The sequence below is a fragment of the Amblyomma maculatum genome, chromosome 7, assembly GCF_055883805.1.
Source record: "Amblyomma maculatum isolate TAMU_Amacu chromosome 7, ASM5588380v1, whole genome shotgun sequence".
Taxonomy (NCBI): domain Eukaryota; kingdom Metazoa; phylum Arthropoda; class Arachnida; order Ixodida; family Ixodidae; genus Amblyomma; species Amblyomma maculatum.
Genome location: NC_139350.1, coordinates 135,894,543 through 135,913,523, shown reverse-complemented (window position 1 = coordinate 135,913,523; position 18,981 = coordinate 135,894,543). Strand labels below are relative to the sequence as shown.

General features: G+C 48.1%; 1 pseudogene; it reads right to left on the bottom strand.

The window, feature by feature from the left end:
* Nucleotides 1–1,350: 1,350 nt before the first annotated feature.
* LOC146184811 (protein roadkill pseudogene) lies at nucleotides 1,351–2,450 on the bottom strand (annotated as a pseudogene).
* Between the last annotated feature and the right edge of the window lie 16,531 nt (nucleotides 2,451–18,981).

Genomic DNA, 18,981 nt, shown 5'->3' with positions numbered 1-18,981 from the left:
TTAACCGGTGACCGTTTTTGACGGATTGTTCGGCACAGTGCTGTACTCTTTCGATACGCTACTCGCGCTGAGACGGACACATTATCAAGATCATAATATGCCTCTGTCACACATTGTGGATTATTGAATCTGTGCAGCTCCGCCATTTTTGCAGTGTTTGTTTTTGTTTCCACTCATTTTAGTGCCTATAGTTGGTAATTTTGCTTCAAGTTTTCTGGGTAGTAATGCTTGTGACCTGCACTTTGCTATTTATATTCACAATGGGATCTTTGACGGCAGCATATATTGTTTATCGGGAAAAATGAACGATGTGGTAGTGCTGCCGAGCTGTGGAGGCGGCGGTCGATGCCGTCTAAGCAGTGAAAGACAGTGACAACTCATTTTAGACAAGAAATTTCTTGAGCTATGACGTGGAGCAGCGCACAAATGCCTTTGCTCTATTTTTAGGTTAGTATATACCGCAACTTAATTATGATTTATATTGTTTATTTCAGCATCACATGCGAGGAGTTCCCGGACGTATCAGCGTTTTACGCAAAGAACAGCCTGGCGTCATACCTTGCACATGAATTGAAATAAAGCAAATAAACAACCCAGCTCATGTTATGGGTTCACCAAAGATGCATATTTCTTCTTTCTCATTAACGCGCATTTTTTATTCTGTGTTCCCTTTCCGCTGCGGATTAACAGAAAATGCTGCGTGATCAACGGTTAGCCAGGAGCAGGCACGAGGTGGTTTACATTAATGAAAAAGTAGCACAGCACATATCCTTGCTGCGGTCAGTCAACACATTCTATGTTCTGCTCGACCAATCAACAATTTAGTCAGTTTAGTGTAGGTTAATGAGTGAGTAAGTATAATGGGGCTTAAAAGATCAAGATCTGTTTTGTTCTTTTATGCCTCACTATGCTTATCATTAACCAGCACTGATCAGACAGGATTGTTGATTGGTCGGGCAGAACATAGAATGTGGTGACTTATCGCAGCTAGGAGATGTACTGTACTACTTTTGCATTAATGAAAATCACCTCCTGGCAAACCGATGGTCGTGTACTATTTTCTGTTGTTCAGGAGTGGAAAGGTAGCAGAAAATCAAAAAGCGTCACTTGCAGAGTTTCTGAAGCATTTGAGCCTGAAATCAACAGAATTTCAGTTGCGCGAATTCCAAAAGCGCTCTTAAGAAACACATGGGCCACTATTTCATAAGCGCTCAACAAGAGGTCAACACTGCATCATCCAAGATGTTGCCGATTATCGACAGACTTTCAACAGCGTGTATTGACACAACGCTTTCGAATTTCTATAGAAACCCTACATGCATTTTTGTAAGGGCTAGCCCGCAGTCTCCATCACATCCTTGACAAGTTTGAAGCCAGGGCATACTTGTCTGCAGCGGCCAGCAAGGCATGGGCGAATTTGTCAAGGAAGGGTGCTCAGCCTCTATAAATGAAACTCGGAATTTCACGCAACACCTCGCGATTCATTCTAGTTATCTCTATTCGATTCAGTTTCTCCTCTTGCATCTCCTGCTCGAACATAGCCGCAAACACTGGAGAGCGAGCGAAGAGGATAGCTTTGTGGGCGAAGAATACTCGGCCTTCTATCCTCAGGATGACATCGCTGAACGTGTGGCTTTCGAAAAAGTGCTCGAAGTCATCCAACATTCGGCACTCAGGGACCTTGAACTGGTTAGCGTTCTTCTTACCCGATCTGTTCATTGGTCCCCAACGACACTCACTTCGCTATAGAGCGTGAGTCTGCCATCAGGAAGGAGTCCATTTGCCTCGTCAAACAAGAAGTTGCTTAGTATGAACATCTTATAGCCATAATTCTTGACTTCATGAACGCGGAACGCCCTTTGACTCTACAGGCCCATGTCTCTTCCCGCTCTGTGCCGTTGATGTCAACATGAAACTGGCACCGACCTCTCTCTTGTTGGAGAACACCACTATCATATACAGTGATAGATAGTCTTTGCTTTTTCATCCAAACCCACGAGGCGCACCCTTAGGTACCACTCGATCTTATCTTTGGCTGCCGTAGAAATATCGAGCTTTCGAGCTCGTTTCGGCAGGAGTGGAATTTGTCGATGGTCTACATGCAGGAGAACTTGCTGACATTCTTCTTGGTGAGGCACCAGTTCCCGGCCACAGGCATGTTTATTTGTTTCTGTGGAGGCGGAGTGGGCAGGCGTGGGATGGCCATGCTGCTGGACGACTCTGGCCGCACCCCACCACGCGCAGCAGCGGCGGTCAGGCGTCCAGACGAGGGTAGGTCCGCTTCTCCTCCGTCCTAGCCTGCAGTAGCAGCTGCCTACGGGGCGCCGACGCCAGGAGCGGGGATGCCGGGAGCACGCGCCCCTCAGCACTGGACGCGGGGGGGGGGGGGGCTAATGACAACTCTGCTGGTGCACTAGTGGCCATCGGCGTACCGGAGACGCGAGCCCCATTGTCACGGAAGCAGCACCTAAAGACCGCGGGCGGACGCTACAGATAACCGTAAATACACAGTTGCTGCACCGTCCTTCGATACGATCGCGCTACGCTGCCGTGCCACCATTAAGGCATCATTCTCACAGCCGGTTTTTCTCTCCTCCGTCGCCTCCGTCGCGCCAGCGCTCGCCCGAGAAGGGGAGTTAATGGTGCCAGTACTCCCCGAAATCGGGTGGCCGGCGCCGTGGGGTTGTGCTCCAAGGCGCCGCCGGTCCGGCGAGCGGTGGACTCCGCCCCACGATAGACGGACCAGTGAGCGCGCTCGCTTCTCTCACGTGACTCTACGTCAAGGCTTGCGTGTCGTGACCAAGCGAGCGCCGGCGGAGCGGCCGCGCGGGCATCACGGGCTCGCATGCAGACGGCAGTGCGCGAGCACAGAGAGAGAAAAAAAAGCGGCGGTTGCCCTCCTCTCTGGTGCCCCGCGAAGCGCGCGCTGGCAAGAGCTGTTCCTTTTTTTTTCATTTCTCAATGCACAGGGTGTCGCAGCTAAACATGATTCCTCGCAAAACTTTGTGATATTTCAGTTGTATATTTGAATGGGTTTATCAAAGGAAATTTTGCAAGTTCTGGCGACCCATTCCTTTATTGATGACAGAGTTATATATACGTTCCTATAGACTTCTTCGATTTCGCTGACTGCCATGAATAATATTATAAATATTATAGGAGTGCGCATTTATGCTGAGCTTGGATACTGCCTTGATATATATTCGTACCCATTTGTTGTTTCGTAGTACGCGCGGTGTTTGTACTGAGGCTGAGATAAGAAGGCGTTCCAACTCCGAACTGCTGCGAGAAGTCGCGACACTAAATGTGGAATATAAGAGACGGGGATTTTTTTTTATCAGGGAGCTGAAGTAACAGTACTATTGTCCAGTAGTAGATTTGGAATTTCACTCACTTCCATTCCGGAGCTACGCAAACGATACCTCGTTGCAAACAGTTAAGCGGGTAGTTTTTCTCGCAAACCTAAGCCGATCCAAACGCAGAACAGGTGCTTGGCAAACTTAAATCATATAAAGCATGTGGCTCATAATTTGAGCTAAGATCCATTATATAGACACAACAAGAAACAAAAACAAGTGCGGCGTAGCAAACAAGGTTCGGGACAGTAAAGATTCGGACGGGCGGAAAATCTATTGGCTAGGCAGGCGAAGAAGTCAAAATGACTGCCGCACAGGTGATGGAAAAGAAAGTGGTAATGGGTGAGGTGAGGAAAGGAGCAGAGGAGAAAACGGAACAAAGAAAAGAGAGAAAAAAAGAGCAAATAGTGGGTGAATGGCGCGGCGCGGGAGGAGCTCTAAGGAACGAAATAAACAAAAACCATACCAATGGGGAAAAAAAAATTCAAGAAAAGGCCGCAGCCTACCTGCCAGACAGAGAACCACTTTTATGAAAGTTGTGACGAAACTGCTTATCAAGAGTAATATAACTAGAGTGTGCATTTACACTACGTTTTAGTACTCGCTGCTTATAATCGTACCCATTTGCGTCTGTGCTGTACGCGCGGCGCTTCGCAGTAAACTGTGGAGTTGCGTACAGCTACTGAAGTAAGATATAACAATGCCTTCCAGCCCCAAAGCACAAGAGGCTAACAAAAAATGCCGATTTTATTTAATTTGACAATATGCAGGACGGCACAGCTAATCTCGACTTCCGACAGATTTGCGTGAAATATCCTTTCAGTTGGTGCCATTCTAACTTGATTTTTAATGCTTGTATCAAAACCATATTGCCATGCTGTCGTGAACAATTTATTGATAGAATAGTTCATTATGCTTTCTGTGATTGTGCTGATTGAGAAAAATAATTTCGCTGATTGTGAAGAATAATGTTATTGGAGTGAGCATAATTTTCTGCGGTTTAATACATGGTTGCTATAATTATACTCATTTGCTTTGGCGCAGTACGCGTGGTGTTTGTACCGTTACCGAAGCTGAGATGAAAACGCGTTCTAGCTCCAAACTGCTGTTAGAGCACGTGAGACACCACGCTTCTTTTCTTTCTTTTTTTTTTTTTATTTCGTGCAGACGCGGAGCACACGACTTCCACCGCTGCAGGGAGGGCAGCCGCCCTCCGCTTTTTTTTTTTCTTGCAGGAGAAAAAAAAAACCGCTCTGACGTAGAGTCGCGTGTGAGCGGCGAGGCCCCGCCCAAACAAGTTTGACGGCGTCCGGCGCCCCTTTCTGTTTGAACATCGCGTCGCTCCATCCGTCGTGCGGTGTCCCCCGCCGGTGCCGCCGCGACGGAGAGGAGCACCGGCTGTGAGAATGAGGCCTAACTCAGAAGCGGCTTTTCCCGAGTTGCAGACTTAATCACGCATACGACCGCCCAAAGTCGAACCGCTCAACGGAAAAGCCGCACTGCGCATGTTCATAGCCGCCGCGCGCGCACGTGCGGAAGCGAGCAAGGGAAAAAAAATTGATGCGACTAAGCTTGGCTAAGCACGGTTATGCAAGCTGAAGGTTTGTTATGCTTGGTTACGCTGTGTTACTAAGCGAAGCTAAACTCACAAAGATGAACTAATTTGCAAAGCGGAAGCTCGATTAAGCATGATCAGACATGGTTCGTTGTGGCTCGTTGTGGTTCAACTCATCAATGTTGGGATGTCTGTGGTCTGTGAATGTCAAGGAAAAGCAGCCGAAGCAGTGGTTCTAGCGAATGATTCGTCCATTGCTGTCTGCAAACCAGGGATATCACAGCCCGGTCTAGACAACAGAAATGTGTCAAGAGAATTTTAAAGGGGGTGATCGCAGGTATCAAGCCAAATGAGCCGCTGTGGCGGTGGAGAGAAAGGGCTAGGCAGGGCACTGGAAGGCTGTTTGTTATTGCATCAAACAATGTTTTATACTTGTACAGATATGTACTGGTACGAATAAAGTCTGCCACGTGTGTGGAAAAGAGGATGAAGCGTGGAAGCGCACCGCCGGGTCCTGGCACCGCACCTGAGTCAAATTCCCGGCAACGATGACCTTGGCTCGACGAGGCAGCAAAGCCGTGGAGTAAGCCAGACATGAGGGCGCACTCCCATAGGGACCCAGCTGGGGACTTTGGGCCTCAGCGCACCTAGCGGAGTCAGCGAAGCGCACCAGCCTCAAAGATAAGCATCTCAAATCAGTGCCTAATCCCGGAGCCCACAATTTTACTCTCGGCTCGGTTTTAGTATGCATACTAAAACCAAACCTCCAATGCTGCGCCACCGCGACCACATCTTTCTTTATGAGCAAATGATAAATGGATAAGGCTCCACACTTTGAATTGGACGGCGGCGCATGCCATTTAGACATGACTACTAATATTAAGGCGAAAATTTTAATGCCTCATCGTTGTCAGCAGGCGCTGTCGGCAGAGGGTGCCACACGTTCGAGGGAGACGGTTGAAAATAAATAAATAAATAAATAAATAAATAAATAAATAAATAAATAAATAAATAAACTTTGCTTCTACCAGGAATCGAACCTCTATTCCTTGGATCCCCAGCCCAGCGCTTTACCAGCTGCGCCACGACCCGCTTTTTTTTTCTTTATTGCCTGACTTTTGCAAGACAAAACAAACACACACAAGACATTTATATAATAAGCCTGCCAGGGGCTGGCTTATCTAAAATTCCTTAAGATCCATCAAAGGTTCTACTTTTGGTAACCACTCAGGATTATCTTCGTCAAATTTCACAATCTCGATAAACCAATGGAGAGCCTCGGGGAAAAAAATTCGTGCAGGACGCTCATCAGGATCACAGTGATATCCTGCCATGCGTGAACGCCATATTCTGTGGAGGCCCATTAACATGATTGAATTATATGGAACCCCCTCCTCATTTTGCGTGGGTAAGTACCATATTCTGTAAGGATTAATAGATAAACCTTTCTTTATGGTTCTTTGAAGTACGTCCCAAAAATAAACCCCTTCCCAACAGTGAAGAAATACATGATCTATAGTTTCTGGCTGTTTACAAATTAAGCAACGTGCACCCCACGGAAGAAATAACCCTTTTTCTTGTAAAAACACTTTTACTGGCAAAGTTCTACTATGCAACTTAAAAAATAAAGTTTTAGCCGCTGCCGGCACTTTCATTCTTTTTACCCTCTTCAGTACATTCATGCCTGGGCCTCCCCTGTATATGGCCCTATAGATGGGTTCCGGAAGAACAACGTCGCACAAATGTTTGTACAAGTTTTTATTTTTCACAGTTGATAATATTCTTTTGAAAATCTTGCAGAAAGAAATCGCACACTTTTAACAAATTCTCTAAAGTAACCAAAAATACCTCCCGAGTAACAATCGGTTGGCACAACAAAATCTGGCAGTGCACGTCCAAGCCTAATTTGGCAGACAGGGAACAAAAATGTTACATGAACGTCACGCAGGAACAGAAATCTGCTGACAATCTGCCGCAAAAAAGATGCCCTAAGCCCACGCCTCAACAGCACCAGCGTGACGGCTCCGCCTAAGCGACCACACGCCCAGACCGACACCGAGGCCAACAATGCATCAGCCTGCAGCGTTGGAGAGCCGCCAGCAAAAATGCCCCAGGCCCGGCACTCAATGTCCAAGCCGCGGCGTTCGGAAAGGCGGGCCGTCGACAAGGTCCTACGGCAGCAGGCTGAGGCCCTCCCACCGGATAACTCCGGTGTCATGGATGACGTCAAGCAGAACGCTAGACGCGAGGGGTAAGCACCATGCTCTCGGCCTCCTTACAGTTCGCGAAAATGGCTCCGGCACCCCCGTTGAAGGTGGCCACACTTAAATTCAGAGGTCTGGCAGGAAAGAAAAAGCAGAGCCAAGTGCACCGACTTTTAACGGAAGAGGGGATCGATCTCTTGGCTGTGCAGGAAACGAAAATTGAGGGTGAAGGAGAGACCGGGAGCATGGTGCGGCGTTTCACGTCTAGATTTTATGATGTAGTGAGTCACGCAATAGGCAATTCTGCAGGATGCGACCCATTTCTTAAAAAGCTGCCAGGTCTTGCGGTGAAGGCCCATTTCACGTGTTTGTCGGGTAGGTGTGTTTTTGTAGAATTCACTCTCGGCAACGCTGGGTAGCGCATTGTATGTTTGCATGCACCAAATCAAGCATAGGAAAGGACAGCGTTTTTTGAAAGCATTGAACAGCATCTCAGTTTGCAAAAGCACCTCATTCTTATGGGCGACTTCAACTGCGTCCTTAGCAGTCGCGATAAGACCAGTGTGTGCGGATTCAGAGACGTAAGTACTGAGGTACTGTCCAAAATTGTGGGGGAGTGGAACCTCGAAAATGTGGCGGAATGCCTTGGAGGCGCGTGTGGTGTAAAATACAAACATTTTCAGCGTGCAAGCCACGCTCGTCTTGACCGCATATATGTTTCGCTTGATGTGATTCCAAAATGTAGTAGCTGCCATGTTGTTCCCGTCTCTTTTTCTGGCCTTTGTTTAGTAATATGTGTGATAGGATTACAAAAACGGGGCAGTGCATTTAATTGGGACCAGTGGAAATTAAATGACAAGTTGATCAAAGATGAAATTTTCAGAGATGTAGTAACGGAAGAAATAGGCAAGATCGATAGACCCTAATAGTACACTGAGAACATGGCAGCAATGGGAGCTTTGTAAGGAACAGCTTAACATAATAGCAATTCGCAGATCTAATGTCCTTGCCCACGAACAGAAACACATTGAACGCAACGTAAGGTCCCTGCTTGAAAAAATGCTTGAAAATGAATGTGCAGCGCCTGCGCCACGCCCCGCATCGTGAAATGCTTATCATAATTCTCCTTGTCTGCCGTTAGGATAGCGGTAATCTGTGATTCACATATACTGCGCCTTTAATTTCAGAGCGCCGCTGTACTTTTATGCGTTCAGTGGAACGCTGACTGTGTTCGCCTTTCATTCGGCGCTTCCTTGAATGCCGCACCACACAGCAAACAGAAGCAGACCCAGGTGTCTAGGAGGCGTTAGTACAGCAGAGACCAGGGCATTTCAAATTTATTTACAGGATAGAAAAGACGCAGTATCTGTCACAATTCCCTGCGGACACATGTACCACGCCGTGAAGGTAGGCAGGAAGATGGGAATAAAAGAAGAGAGGGAGATAGAGGTGCCATAGTGGAGGGCTACGATCCACCACGCTGCAATGGCTTTTGCGTCATCGCTCCACTACTGGTCCAAAGTGCACTGTAGAATTTTTTCAACACGATAGCTAGGCGGGCGAGTTGGTGATATATTTTCCAAAAAATAGCAGCGCGAACAAGAGGGACGAAGGGTAGAGAAATACAGGACAAGCGGTGATCCTCGACTAAGGTTTACTCACCGGAAACACATACTATAAGGGAACAGGCAACAACCGAACAACAAACCGGAAGGCAAATGGTTCTATGTTAGGTGAAGATAGGCAACCTCACAGTCACGCCGAAATAGGGATGGTATGCTGACGCACAATCTTGTTTTTGTTACTCATTTGGTAAGCCTCGACAATTACCCTTGTAAACTGTTCGGGGTGTTTTGACACAATGTAACTATAAGGAAGGAAAACTGGATTGACATGAAGGAGGGGATAGTTTATAAAACCTTTGTCCTGTGGTTAAATATATGTATGTCAAACGGGTGGTGTATTAACACAGGACTCAGAGAACACTCTACCAGCTCCCCTAATTTAGTTGATCACTGCCGAGAGTGTAAGTTATACTAAACTGACATTTTGTGTAATCACTCCGACCAGTTGACCAAGAACATCGTTGAAGTTTATCAAATGAGGAAAACACAAAGATTGTTCTTCAGCAGACCATCCCTGCTCCTGCGTGACTGTGAGGTTTCCTATCTTGACCTAACGTAGTACGTTCCCTTCTGATTTTGCTGTTAGGTTGTTGCCTGTTCCCTTACAAATGCTCGTTTACTGTGCTTACACTTTAGTTGAGAGTCACTGCTTATCCTGTGTTCTTCTGCCCTTCATTCCCGTTTTTCGGGGTGTTATTTTTTGGGAAACTACTAATATTGCCGCGGACAATTGAAAGTTTTATTGGGTGTTGTTCATTTTTAAAAGCCGCCAGTAAGCGGCCTAATTACTGTGATTGTAACGCATGGAACGATCTTGTTCATGTTCAGTGGCACCGAGACGCAGTTTTATCATTTACTTTGTGGCGGAAGATTCGCCGAGATATATTTCGAACGATTTCAGCAGCTCGCGTCTGTTTCCGCGGTATTCCAGGTTATTCTGAGCATCTTTTGGATATTTATCGGGATGGCTCTTTACCGACCTAAATTTAGCACTACCGAATGTGACGCGCATTCGCACTTCGATGGCCGACGAGCACACTCTTGCTGTGATCGCCGCGGCCGAGTTGCTTAGTTCGTTTGCGGGCACAAGTCAGTCCAATAAAGAGATAATTTAGGTGCAACACCAAACTCTTCATTTGCTGCCTTCGACATTGTCGACATATCTGGTTGAAGTACTGGCCTTTATGTTTCGGACTTCTCCCACAAGCCGAGACAACAGTGCCTTTCGTATCGCCCCCGGAAGCCCCAACACCGCCCACGAAGCCAGCCGGCGAATCGAAGGGCTCCGACCTAAACACGCCCTAATACCGGACACTTTCACGCCTCGGTTCCGGGTGTGAAAGCTTCGTTCGCTGGCCGCGACGGCGGAGAGATTCCGCCACGTCCATTTCAAACAAGCAGCATAGCAATCTACGTATAGTCTCGACGGTTTCTGTCTCCAAGGGGCAGTGCGTCATTTTGATAGTCCAGAAGACCTTTGGCACTTGAACTGTACAATCTGTTGGTGGCGGCCAAGAGATTTAATAGTGAGCACACTGACCTCCCACTTCGAATCTGCCGTGGTGCGATGGGAAGAGGAGGTGACGCCGCCATCGAAACAAATATGCCACTCAGTCTCGGTCGTGCCCAGCTTTGTCCGACGCCGAGGCTGCCCCTCAGTTCGCCGATGTCATGCGGCGCAGCGCTGGCGCTTGTCAAGGGGTGCCAGGCACTCACCGCCGCCCGCTAAGCTTCAGCCATCAACCACTGCAGGCACTTCGAGAACCGCATCTAGAAGCCCGATCATCACGACCCGATCTGAACCCTGATGGAGGCTCCTTTAGTGATTATGGCTCATGCCTCAGTACCCGTTCCGGTTGTAATCCAGCAGCACCAACACCCCCCCCCCCCCCCCCATTTTCAACGGCACGCGGCCAGAAACCTGTCTCGATCATTACGGACGAATTCCTGCATTTAAGAACGGGAAAAGTGCGTTAAACTATACAACATCGCACTGATTGGGAAAGCTCAACCATCATATGAAAATCATTCATTTTCTCTCACGATGGGATGAGTTCACAAAGGGAGCTCCAGAACATGTTCACGAGCATTGGTAGGAAAGAAAGAGCGGAAATGCTCGTCAGTGCCAAGGTCTAGCTCTCTAGTGAGGCCGTCCGCAATTACTTGAAAAAAAAATGAAGCGCCCATTTCCCCGCGCTAATCCCGACATGAGAAAAGATAAAGGGAATTTCTTGATAGCAGACATCAGAGTTTCTTTTTGCCGACCTCGTTGGGAACCAACCCAGAACCATGGCCGAATTGGAAAGAGAAATGTCCTGAATAGAATGAATCCTGAATGCCTGAACTCGATAAGCAACCACCCAACTCAATTCTCTCATGTTCAAGCCGACGCAACGTCTCTGATCAGCAACAATCTGCTGGATATCATTCGGGAAGTTGTCCGAGAAGAACTTCGCCGACTGCTGTCATCATATTAGCCGCCCCAAGAAGCGACACTTACGGATATTGCCCGTGAAGAGGTACAGCAGGCTTTTGGTACAACTTCAAACTTGACAGCCGCTCCTGAGCAACTATCAGCCGGCACGTTATGTAGCTCACCTCCATGACGTGAGGTACCAAACCCTCGCCGCTATCGTCCTCTTCCCGAAAAGCTCTCATTGTCTTACACCCGCCAAGTCTACGAACCAACCTTCAGCCCCAGGAAATGTGACGCCAGGAGGACTTCCAACCACCGATCACTCTGCCTCCATTGTGTTGACGCTGTAAATATCCTCCGTCAATGTGTGTGAAGGTGTATGGGCCGGCGCGGTTTTGCCAACGGTGCGCCGCGACCCTATCTTGGCGAGAGACCACAGTAAATCAACGCCTTCCTGTGCAGGAAGCAGCATGCGTCGTCAATTCGCCTGTCCCGCTCCCAATCCGGTTCGGGATCCCCTTTGCGTTGCCCGGGCCGAAGCTACGTGCGAAGAAGGCCACCTAGCCCCCGCAGCGGAAACTAACGAGAACAAGTTTTGAATGTGAGTTTGCTTCACGGCGAAAATACGAAGGTCCTCCGCAGCCAACGACAAGAAACGACGCCGCAGCCATTACGCCGACGCTCCTTATGAAGATGCCTTAAACGATCACGCGCCCAGATTTTCAAGTGAAGGCGCCGTCTAGCGAAAGAAAAACAGTATGCCCAATCCGCGACTTCAGTGCACGTTGAAGCCAAGATATAACGCCAAATCCAACATGTAATGCCAGAACATGAACAAGTGACCTTGAAGTTGCTGTAGACGGTCGCACGGGTACCACCATAAGCATTAGTGGACACAGGAGCCGACTACTGTCATCAGTGTACTGTTAACTACCCAGCTCAAGAAAGTGACGATCACTTGGGATAGCCTTTTCCGCATATTACCCGTGAGCGCGCTACCACTCTTCCTCTCGGGTCTGTTGACTCCGTCTGTGTGTGTGCTGTGGGAAGGAATGAGCTGTTTTTTTTTTCTTAGCTGTGGCTTCGTAGCGAGGTTAAGCCTTTTGAAATTGCTCTGCTTGATTATGCGTCTTCTTTGCTCTCTTCTCCCAGTTGAAAAAAACTACAGAACTCTGTCAAAAATACGACAAAATATCCTGTAGTTCTATATTAACCATCAGATGTTTCTGTAGTTCTGTAGTTTTTCTGCAGTATATTTCAGTTGTCTGTAGTTCTGTAGTACTTTTTTGTTGTAACTACAGAAATGTCTGATGCTACGACAGAATGTTCTGTTGTCACAACAGGTTTCCCGTCAAAAACCGCACAGAAATTCTGTCGTAACATCAGAAAATTTTCTGTAAGTTTTTCCGACTGGGCTGGTAAGCTTATTCTTTAATTTGAGTTCACTGGTACACAAGTTAAAATGCCCGATTTATATTTTCGAAAGCTTGTTCAAAATTGTTTTTGTCTATGATGCTTCCTTATTGTGTAGCTGTGTACGCTGCTTCTGCTGCTTTGCATCTAGCACGACACCATCTGCGATGCGCTAAGGGCACTGTAAATGAGAAATTGTATGCAATAAAGAACGAATAGAAGCCACCTTACAGATATGAAATAATAAAGGTATGGTTTCTGAAGTGCTTATTTTACGCAGAAAAACACCTATGTGCATGCAGATACAACGCACGCCGAAATATATTTTAAACACACTACATTCTTCCTAGTCTACACCTGGTGGATTTCGTATTCGACTATTGACTCTAAGGCCGCGAGTTCGACCACGGCCGCAGCAGCCATATATTCACAAAAGTCTAAGTACAAAAAAAGGCCATGTGTTGTGCGTTATTAGCGCACGTTGAATTAGTATTCTTGAAATTTTTGTTCTTTTCTGATTTTGTAATGACGCGCAGAACATTATAAAGATTACCAGAATTCCCGTGAATTGTGCGAAAAAGAGGAAAATAATTGATTACTATACTTTTCTTGCATTCAATTTCGGCTTCGCATCCAGTCACTTAAAACCGTCGTTCATGCTGCTAAGGCTACAACAATGGATATGCCCTGCAGCAGGCATAATCAGGCTGATGATAATGATGATGTATGAGGTGACTTCTCATGCGCCGCGCTCGGGCCACGCGGCTGAGCTTCATCTTCGTTTTCCCCTGGCGGTAGACCATGTCCTTTAAAATTCAGGCCATAATAATATTGTAGCCGTTTTCAGCTCCTGCTTGGCTGATAAGAATGCTCCCACGTGGTTGCTGAAGAGCGTTCCCTTTCGAGCTCAAGGGTTTTAACGCAACAGCGTTAGAGGTCACGTCATCTAAAAATTGCGGCATCGGCGTATTCGACGTCAGCATTGCGGGCGAAAAATCAAGGCCGTGGCAGGTATTGACAGGCAGGTGACGGGCACTGATAATTTCTTGATTGTGAGGCTTAATGTGGTGAGATCACTCGGGCGAGTTTACTGTAGCTACCCTTTTGAGGGTGGTCCTTTCGATTAGGAGTGTGAGATTGAAATACAGCCTTCTGGAGCTTTGCATATCATGTTAGACATACTGCCCAAGGCCACATTGTCACGCCTTAGGGGTTCGTTAAATCGAAGGTTGATATGTGTATGGTGTGGCTTTTAACATAACGAATTATAATTCGACCGTATAAAAATGTGTCTCTGTGAGATATTTACGCCACAATTAAATCTCTGGTTAGAGGTGTAGGAAAGCGAAAGAGAATCTACAGGAAAAGATAACATACGGGAGCCCTTAAACCTGCCGCGTCGTATTCTTAGTAGACAGTGCGAAATGCCCGCCATTTTGTTTTCACGCAATAATTTAGTGTTTGCCGCCCCTACGGTCGTCATCAAGTTTATGCCCTAGGATTTATGATTGGTAAGTTAAACCAATTCGAATAACGCGGTAAATGTCGAAGATTCCTGCGCTTATCGGTAAAACGGCTCTTGTAATCGGGACGATAATGATATATACAGTATTCTAGAGGAATCAGACATTCCGCCAGCGACAACTGATAAAGTAAAGAAAGATTAAAACAACGCAGAGTGGGAAAGGTACCGGGAAGGAGCAGATGGCTGCAGGCCTGTTGAATGGGGAGGATGTGCTAAAAAACTGGCCAAAGTATGCACACATGGTGGTATATATTGTGTGGCATTGGAGTGGTCGGGATAGCGTGCACTGCTCATTCTGAAGAAAAGGCTTTGCCGTAGCCGTAGCTCAGAATTGAGAAACGTGTTGGAAAGGATACGCGCATGATTTCGCGTCGAATGTAGGAATCAACCGCTCATAGAGGACTAACAGCATTTCATTTGCCATTTAGCGTACATCAGCTAGACAAATTGGGAGCTAGTTTGAGGCGAATATTCAAACTGGCGACATATATATGTACTATTTATTACCTCAAACCACTTAAACCTTTATTTGTTCTTTTTTTCGACAGCCGACTTCCAGCGGAGGGGAGAGCACGCGTCGCCAAGACGTCTGTTAAGGCACGCTCACACTAGCGGGAAAACGCGCAACGCTGGACGTTCTCCGCGCGCCGCTTCCCGCATAAGCCGGTTTTTTTTCCGCAGGCTGACTTGTTTAACGTTCCGCGGAGCGATGGGGTTGGGAGCTATTTTTCCCGTCCCGCAGAACGGAGTAGGCAATCGGAGCGGAGCGCAGACCGTGACGTCAGTCCAAGTTCAATGAGCATCGCTGGTGTCGCCCGCTCACTTGTGCACGAGAAAAGCGCGTGCTTTTCCTTGTCTCTTGTCACGTGACTACACTTTCTCGCTCCGCTCGCCTTCGCCTCCTCTACATTCCATGACAAACGCAGCGGGAAAACGGGCGTAGTGTGAGCGTCCTTCCAAGGAGCTGCGACGCAGCGGCGCCATGAACGTTGCGCCGCTGCGGGAGTTTCCCGCTAGTGTGAGCCCCATCACCGTACCGCGCCGGATTTGCGTCGCCGGGCCACGATCTTGCAGAGAAAGTCCCCTAGACCGCATAGGGGAAAGTCAAGGCAGACACTTTGGAGGTGAAGTCGCTCAACGGCGCCAAACCGAAGACCTTCCGCCGACGACGACCAGAGAAGACGACGCCGCTTTTGCAACGACGCACCAAATGAAGACTACCTCGACGATCACGCGCTCAGGATCTAACGTTACCTCAATGAACGACGGAGCAGATATCGGACACGAAGGCCCACGTGTAATGCAAGGACGCGAACAAGCGACCTTGAAGTCGCTGTCGACTGTGGCACAGTCATCGCCCTAGTAGACACCGTAGCCGACTATTAGTCATCAGTGGACAGTTTGCCTTCCAGCTCAGGATAGTAACGAGAACTTGGGATGGCCCGCTGATTCGCACCGCTGGTGGTAACCTCATTACTCCGTCGGGATGATGCATTTCAAGAGTATAACAGTGAATTGACGCTCTTATCCTACCAGCTTTGTGGTCCAGCAGCAGTACTCCTGTGACGTATTTTGGGCATGGACTTTTTAAATGAAAATAGAGCGATAATCGACCTACAATCCAAGATAATCAAGCTATCGACGAACAAAGCTGTACCTGCTACAACAAATTGGACGCAATACGTCGCTCTAAACGTTATAGACGGCGAATTGACAGTGCCGCCCCGGTCAAGCGTCGTAGTCTGCGTGCGTAGCGCAGAAATCGACACCACGAAAGGCGCCGTTGAAGGAAACACCCATTTGTTACTAGATAGAGTACTTGAGATCGCAAGTGGCATCGTCCATTCCCTTCATGGACAAGCTCAGGTACTGGTCACGAAAGAATACCGCCATCTGAACAAGGGCATGACAGTCACTTTTCTCAACAAATCAGCGGATATGCGAGAGAGAGAGGAAAAACTTTATTTGCCCCAGATGTCGTGAATTATGGCAGGTGGGTTCGTTGTGTCCCCAGGTGGGAGCGACATCCTGGGCCCACGAAATAAGTGCAGCTTGAGTGTTCTTGTTTGGCTTGGTAAGGAGTTGGTGCCAGCTTTCCGCAGAGGGAGCTGGCAGGAGGGCCCTTGGGCGCGGGTTATTTTCGCATCCCCAGAGGATGTGCGCCTGAGTGGCGGGCTCTCCGTTGTTGCAATTTTGGACATGCGGGGTCGTATTCCCCGTTAGTAATTAGTGATAGCCTGGAGTGAGTAAGAATTGAGTGAGTCTGTAATCTGCAGAGCAGGGTGGCTTGTGCTCGGTTGAAGTCGGGGTGGGGAGGCGGGAAAAGGCGTCGCGTCTCTTTGTGAAAACTGATAATTTCGGCGAAAGTCTGGGGGGCTTCAGCGAGTGCATCTGAATGCGTGAGCGCGACCGCCGGAATTGTTAATCCTAGGACAAGTTGGTCGGCCCTATCGTTTTTAGAGTTGCCCGCATGGACAGGTACCCAGACTAGGTTAATTTTGTGGTCCGGAGTGCTGCCGCGCAGGATTCGTGATATACTCTCCCTCACCGACCAAGGCCTAGAAGACGCACCTGTCAGTCTTCGTTTGACTTAAACCAGAGGTTAAAGTATCGTAGAAAAGACCAGATTCGCACTCTTCTTCGAAGCTCCAGCGGGTGCATCTCGTCATCAACAAAGGTGCGACAAACATTGCTTGCCAAGCACCGCATTATGATGGGCGAACACGCCGACCTCAGCGCCAAAGCCCCTAACGCGAACTGCCGCTGAAACGCCAAACCATCCACGAGCAGGTCGGTGAAATGCTACGTACCGACGTTGTTCAGTCACCAAAGAGCTCCTGGGCGGCACCAGTCATTCTGGTGAAAAAAGACGGGACACTTCGTTTCTGCGTCTATTACGGCTGCCTAAAAGCGTAATGTTAGAAGGATGTTTACCCTCGCCCTCGCATCGATGATCCACTCGACCGGCTCTAGAATGCAAGGTACTTCTCATCGATGGACCTGAAGAGCGGCTGTTGGCAAATTAAGGTAGACGAAAGAGATTGCAAGAAGACCGCATTCATCACACCGGACGGCCTTTTCGAGTTCACAGTGATGACACTTGGCTTATGCTCTGCACTGTCGGCATTTAAGCGAGTAATCGACATTTTGCTGACGGGCTTAATGTGGCAGATTTGTCTGGTGTACTTGGATGATGTGTTCTTCTTGAGCTTCGAAGACCCTCGGAAAGGCTTCGGTCGTGCTAGAAGCTATCAAGTCATCAGGGCCAACTTTGAAAGCAGATAAATACCACTTCGCCTACGAAGAGCTGCGGTTGCTATGTAGCATTGTTAGGAAGGATGGTGTTCGCCCAGACCAAGAGAAAAAAGTTGCGATCGAACAGTTTACACCGCGTGGGGACAAGCTAGGTCTCACAGATTCTTTAGGCTGTACGGTTACTATCGGCGATTTGTGAGGAACTTACCGTGCATCTTCGAACTCGGGGTGAAGCTTACAAAAGGTGGCGTACCTTTTAACTGGCAAGCGCCGCAATATGATGCTTTCAGGGAAATTAACCACCGGTTACACTCCGATCTTCTACTCAGGCGCTTCGATGAAAATGGGAGGCATAAATTCATACTGACTCAAGCAGCGTTGGCCTAGGCGCCGTTCTCGATCGTTCAGAAAATATACTTACCATAAAATGCTATCGCGTACTCTAGTCGCTCCCTGTCGAACGCTGAAACCAACTATTTAGGCCACATCAAAATGTCGCCCTTCTTTGTACGGAAGACCATACAGAGTTGTCAGTGATCACTATGCTCTGTGCTGGCTCGCCAACTTAAAATATCCCTCCGGCCGCCTTGCGCGAATGAGCCGGCTTCTTCAAGAACTCGACATCACAGTAGTCTACATGTCTAGCAGCAAGCATTCCGATGCAGACTGCTTGTCACGAGTCCTGTTGACGCTCCGCCGAGAGATGATGACGAAGACGCCATTTTGGAACCAGTAAGCGCCAGCAGTGTTGCACAGCAGCTGCGATCGGACCCTGAGATGAAAGACCTAGCAGACTACCTGATAAGAAAGATCGGTTCTCCTGCTTTGGTCAGGAGTAATTTCACATCATTCGCCTTAAACAAAGACGTAGTCGTGGAGAACTTCGCAGCCAACAGAACCGCGGAGCTTCTTGTTTGCCCAAAAACCTCTAATAAGAGATTCTGCAGGACGTTCACAATCTGCCGACAGCATGGTAACTCGAGTTAGCGCGCACATTGCGCAGGATACAAGAGAAATATTCCTGGCCATGGTTCCCTGCCAACGTTGCTCATTGTGTGAAAGTGTGCGGTAAGTGTCAGTGACGCAGGACGCCCCTAGTCAGACCATCTGGTCTACTGAGTCCAATACCGCCTTCATTTATTCCTTTTAAGAAACTGGGATGGGCTTCCTTGGCCCCTTCCCAATTTCTTCAGCGGAGAGAAATGGATCATCGTGGCAACCCATTACATGACCCTATATGCTGAAGCGAAAGCGCTGCCCAACAGCACCGTAGAAGTTGCTAACATTATCGTCTGACGAATTTTCTTGCGGCACGGTGCTCCTGAAGGGCTCATCACGGACAGAGGAACTGCATTTACGACGGAGCTCACGCTGGCCATATTTAACTACAATCAAACGATCCACCGGAGAACTGCAGCGGGATGTGCTTCTGTAAGCACGAACGCCAAACGAGACGCACCGCCTCTCAACAGGCCAAAGGCCCTCAGGCTTTTTTAAACCAAAATAGTTAGCCGGGGAAGCAGTGGTGCCACATAGCAAAACTCGCATACTCCACATCTCCCATTGTTTAAGAGGGAACAGTATGCACAACACAGCCCCTCACAAGTCCAGTCTTTTCGGCACTCACACACA